Here is a 6337-nt window from a genome sequence, read left to right as displayed (position 1 = left end):
GGAAAATACAAAAACAATGCTACAAACAAAAAAGGAAATAAATTTTCAGGAAATACTATATTTAACCCTAAAACAGAAAAAAGGACACTTTCTTCTTAAGAATTCAGATTACCAAAATAAATGAAATACTATTTTCCAAGTACAAAAGTATAGACTGTATTTTGCCTCTAACACTGTACCAGGAGCTCACAGTGAAAATACTCTGTGGACTCATCCACAAGTTATACTCACAGCCCTACCTGTTACCACCTCCTGCCAACTGCTTCCTAATATTGAAATCAAATGTTAGTGAGCAAAAATGATGACACTTTTTCAATTCCTCCCATCAAAAGCACCGGGGCTCCAAAAATGCTCACCAACCTAGATCAAACTCTGTGATGGAAATTCTATTAAACACATACTCCTGATCTCAGCACTGAGCCCACCCAATGCAGATTTCTTCCACTTTTCCAGTGAAATAAACCAAGGTCCCAAATGATGGATACTAACCTGCTGTCCTTCTGGATGTGCACAGCTGACTCCATAATTGGGCAAAGTTTGAATTCCACTCTACTGCGGATCTCCAAAGGTGAAGTCTCTATATAGGGTTGAGGATGTTCAGAATCTCTGTCCACATACAGCAAATAGCACACTGCCTCTATGACTGGATTATTTCTGGATCTTCTGCTGGGATTGGTGAGTCATTTTTTCTGGGGTTTCTGTTTCTCTCACATTCATTTCACTACAGAACTGTAAAATTTATTGTTCACCATTTCCAGAATTAAAAAGTTTAACATGTGCTATATACTTCTAGCAATATACAGACAACCTACTGTAAGTTAAAATATAAAACATCTCACCAAGTAATACAATTTAGCAACAAAGCATTCTAGATTAAGGGTTCTTCTCCTGAAGGAACACCAGGCCTGTGCCCACCATCAAGAGAGAATGTGGAGTGGCACATTGCCCAAAAACAGTAAAATACAAATTTTTCCCAAAACAAGTAAAACTCAAAATTTGGCAGAGGTCTGTGGGGCAAACTTATTTCCATTTATTCAGGAGACTGAGGCATAAGAATCCTAAATTTGAGCCCAGGCTGGGCAACTAACCCAGGTCCTACCCTTAAATAAAAATCAAGTGTTAGTGATAATGGTGGAGCACTTCTGGGTCCTATCCTCAGTAATGAAAACAAGCGAAGGAGAGAAGACGAAAGGGAGTGATGATGAAAGGGAGAGAGAGAAGGAAGGAAGGGAAGGAGAGAGGCAGGGAGGAAGGAAGGAAGGAAGGAAGGAAGGAAGGAAGGAAGGAAGGAAGGAAGGAAGGGAGGGAGGGAGGGAGGGAGGAAGGAAGGAAGGAAGGAAGGAAGGGAGGGAGGGAGGGAGGGAGGGAAGGAAAGGAAGGGCAGAAAGAAAATAGTCCTGCTTTGTCACAGTTCAGTAATGGACTAGGTAGTGTGTTATGCCTGAGGAGGGACTCATCAAACTCTTCATTTACTTGCAGGATCACAGACACATCTGTGTGCTAGCTGGATCTTTTTGTTTTGTTTTGGTTTTTAGTGCATGTTTGCAGCACATGAAGTTCACATTCTAGGGAGTGATAACTCATTATACAGCTTTTTTCCTTCTTAATCCCCTTCCCACCCCCCTCCTTCCTCTAAATCCTTTTTCCCAGTTTTGTTCTTGTTGATACTAAACTTAGTTCATGTTTATGACATGTATTATGAAATTATTAGCCTTTCGACATAGCTATTACACATTTAGCGCAGATAGCACAAGGACACTCAGCTTTGGAAAGGACAAGTGGGTGAGGACTGGAATTCTCATCTATCCAATGTGTGCCTATGTGCATGTCCTTGAAAATCCTTTCCTGGCATTTTCATTTCATCTGTTTCAATAGGTGTAAGGTAGTGGTGCCGTACGTCCATGGTATAAAGATTAGAAAGGTACTCACTTTGCTGTAAAACATTAAAGCACTTGGAAACATGAGCTTCTCATCAAGTCTCCTGTGTGTCAGAGGTCTGATTCCTGGATCTCTCTGTGGGAGGCCAGTCTGTAGGTTCACGTCATAGAAAGAGCTTCCCAGTTTCCTGGTGGTCTCTTAAGACACGCTGGCCAGAGAGCTTTTTTCCTCACATAGCAATTGGGGAAATGTTTCTCAGAAGACATCTCTGTTCCCCAAGCCTGCACTGTCCATGTCAATACGGGTGAAAAGATGAGTGCACTCTGTGAGTGCTGGTGACCTGGCCAGTATGGGAGTACTAGTAATAGGTGCCTAATCTCACCCATTACTTGGGCCTGAATCTTGACATCTATCATAAATCAAAAGTTTATTACATGTTAATTGGAGCTACCTGGCCCTTCATCATTATTAGAGATGCAAGCTAAGGCTTGCATAAATTATACCCGTTTCACCTACCCTGCATTGTGTATAGAATGTTGGGCAATACAATCCAATTATTACCTTCCTGGAGGTGCCCCAAATTGCCTGATATATAATTCTGATCAGTTAATCCTTGTAATGGTACAGTTCAGGCTCTGACAGCTATCATAGCAATGAACATATTTTGGTGCCACCATGCTCATTCCCTCTCCATACCAATGAAAGCAGAGAAGGAGAAGTTACTTCTCTGTTACATGGCTCCACCACTGGCCTGCCAGTGGCACTTCGTTCCTCCTGGCACAGGTCCCATGCCACTGCCTCTGTCACCTGAAGAAGACTGCAGATTTCCGGGAGAACATGGCGGACAGATAACAGCAACTACTGGAGGCTCTCTGAAAGGCTCGGCTCAGAAGTCAGGAATGATGCGGAGTAAGGAGACATAAGCCAGTAGAGATATGCTCTGCTGACTCAGGAACGAACTGGGCTGAGAGAAACCAACTTGGAATGCAGTCCTGGCGCTAAAATAGGAACAGAAAAGACTCAGTGTGGAGGCTGGACCCTGCACCATTGGAAGCCGCGATTTGGGTTTCCAGCCGCTCGGCGGCTGGCTGCCTCTACATCTTCTCGGCAAGGAGAGAGACGCGCAGAAGCTCTGTGAACAGGAGTCTGTGAACGGAGTAGAAAACAGGACAGACAGGGAGGCGTACACTGACTTGTGGCGAGGTGAGTGAGAGAAACTGACACTCTACCACAGTTTGACTCCAACGGAGGACTTTCTGGGCTCGGACAGTCCTGCGAGAGCAGGGCGCGGTGGCGACTCCAGCCACACATTCCCCTCTCGGACGGGATTGACGGGATTGGTGAAAAGTGCCTGGCCTGCTTGATGCTGCTGGCGGACTCAGTAGGCTGGCCCAACCCAGATCCCAGAGCCTGACGGTGGCCCGGAAGGGCGACTCTCACATAGGCTGCCTAGTCCATAACTCCCTGGTGTGCAGCGGTGGGCGGGAACACCTAGCCAGTGCAATTTGATCAGGCTGTGGCTGACAGGCAGGGAAGCTGGGCCTCCTAGGTAAGCTGGCATATATATAAGGAACAGAGAATATGGGGAAAGGCAGCAACAAGAAAGGCTCCTCGGCCCCCAATTCTGAGAAACAGGCAATAGCGGACACCGCACTAATAGACATTAAGCGCCATATAGAGAGCCTCATAGACCAATTCAGGAATGAAGTTATCAACGACCTGAAGCTAGAAGTATGCAGAATAGTTAGAGAAATGCTAAGCACCACCCAGAAAAAACAGATGGTGGAGTGGAAGAACAGAAAAAGAGGGGAGAATTGTTTGATGGAGAAAACAGAGAAAGCATAGAGTACATGAAGCAGGTTCAAAGGAACTATCAAGAAATTAAGAAGTCTATCCAAGACTGGCATAACAGCTTGAAAGAAACTAAGGACAGACTATCTGAACTGGAGGGCAGACTTGTAATATGGGAGAATGAAATGAAAAACTTCTTAAAAATAACAAAGAAACAAACAGCAATAATACAAAGACAAGAAGATGATAAGAGGAGCCATAACTTAAGGATTAAGAACATAAAAGAAGAAGTAGGGACACAAACAAGTGAACTACAAAAGCTACTCACAGAAATAATCCAGGAGAATTTTCCTAATTCAGCAAAAGGTGAAGATACTCAGATGTATGAGGCATACAGGACCCCAGCTACCTACAACCCTAACAGAGAAACACCCAGGCATATAATAATAAAAATTCCAGAAATTCAATACAAGAACAGAATATTAAAAGCTGTAAGAGACAAGAAACAGACCACTTACAAGGGAACACCCATCAGAATTACAGCAGACTTCTTGACACAAACCATCAAATCACGAAGAGTGTGGGGGGAAATAATTCAAGCTTTGAAAGATAATAATCTCCAGCCAAGATTGAGATATCCTGCACAACTGTCCCTGGAAATTGATGGAAAAACAAGGTGCTCCCAGGATAAAGAGGAACTGGGGGAATTTGCAACCACCAATTCAACCCTACAGAAAGTATTGCAGGATATTTTAAAAAAAGAAAAATACAAAGAACCCAGAAATAGTGGCGGGGAGGCCACAATGAATGGAGCAGAGAACAAAATGAAGAAGACAAACTGACAGCTACTGACAGAAAAAGAGCTCAACAGAAATGAGACAGAGAAGATTGGATGATAGGAACAGCTATTTTGGAGAAAATGACATCTTAATAGGTAATACTGATTTAGTATCATCTTGCTTTGAAGTCTCATCTAGCTTTTGTTCTTCTGTCTCCAATGGTCTAAATAGGTTGTATCTTATTGGATTTTATTATGTACAATAGTATGAGCAAAAACCTTTTAAAGACAAGGAGATTATACAGAAACCATTGTTCATTTTCTGTTAGTCGATTCTAAATACTCTGTAATGCTGTCATTGTCTTAAATGGTTTTACATTGTTTTGATATACTTAATGCTACAGTATATGAAGTTGTACTCAAGGACTTCAAGGAAAGAGTCAATATGGTAACTACTTTTGGGTCGGAATTATCTGGTGGTGAAACACTATTCTGCTTAAATGGTTATGTTTTGATCTGCACTGTTTCACTGTTATGCCCTCTTTTATCTCAATCTCCACTCCATTATTTACTTTTTTATTTTTATCTGTTTAATTAAAGGGAAAAAATAGCAGGATATAATATAGTAACCCACTTTGACTTTCTATTATCTCGATTTGAAGCCCTGTATTACTCTCACCATCTTGTTTTTGACTGATGTTCCCCTATTCTGTTTTGCTGGATAGTATCAGGTTCGAAAGTTTAGGCATCAGCTGTGAAGATAATGAGATTCATTATAACGCCCATTCCCGTTGACTTTTATCTACTTTTGAAGATCTACAATGTCTCCAATGTTTTGGTTTTGTTCTTTACTGATTTGTTCAATTGTATTATAACTAATGATATAGGGAATTCTATTAGAGATAGCGGGAGGCATTATGGTAAACATTGTTGATCACCTTGTATTATGTTTTTATATTATCTATTATGTCCACCCTTTTGACTTGACCGATTCTGTTCTGTTATGTCACATTTGGCTTTACTCTCTTCCAAAAAAGCAGTAAGAACCGTGGGAGCAATGAAACCCAAAATGTGTAATAGTCATTGTACAAAAGAGAGGAAAAGAAAGTGCTCTAAACTATATAACTGCATGTATATTTAAGTGTATAAGATAGAAAATGATATCACAGAGTTTTATTGGATCATTGAACAGAAATGTTTGCAGTATCATTGTTGGAATGTCCACTCTACAAGCTTTAATTTTGTGACTTGAACAATTATTTCTAAGATGAAAATATGTAATCCATTAACTAGTGATTTCCTACTGTTCGTTTTTTTCTTCTGTAAATCTGTATAACTTGTACCCTTTCACTGTTTTTTTTTTTCTTTTCTCCTTAAAAAAAAAAAAAAAAAAGACTGCAGTGCTGCAGTGCCCTCGTTGGCCCACTGTGTCACCCTCTAAAAATTCTGGAGGTGCAGGCCAATGAAGAGTTTCCCCATTAAGCCTCATCCAACTCTGGGTCTGCACCAGGAGCTGGCCACGCAGAAGGTGGTTTCTCCTTTTCATTTTTCTCCCTTGTCCTGCTCTAAAACAGGAACTTTGGTAGTGCTAGTACTTTGGAAGTGCTGGCCCTCTGAGCATGTAGGCACAATTTCAGTAACAGACCTGAAAGAGATTTTACCAGGCCCCTAGATGAAAAGGCCCCAGGAAAAACAGTTTATCCTCTGCCAGGATCTCAATTGTCTCCGTTTGCCCCAATTATATTGAGCAATTTCTTGTAACATTCTTGTCAGTTTGCAGGTACTGATTTGAGCTCTGGCCTGCTTTAGCAACGTACATAATAACTGTGCATATCTTTGTCCTTTTACTAACAAATTCTGCTCCATCATCACAGCTAACTAAAATCTTTC

The sequence above is a fragment of the Cavia porcellus genome, unplaced genomic scaffold (assembly GCF_034190915.1).
Source record: "Cavia porcellus strain 051 isolate PalLab524CR breed Dunkin Hartley unplaced genomic scaffold, mCavPor4.1 scaffold_7, whole genome shotgun sequence".
NCBI lineage: Eukaryota > Metazoa > Chordata > Mammalia > Rodentia > Caviidae > Cavia > Cavia porcellus.
The sequence above is the reverse complement of the archived record's forward strand: the minus strand, read 5'-3'. Positions refer to the sequence as shown.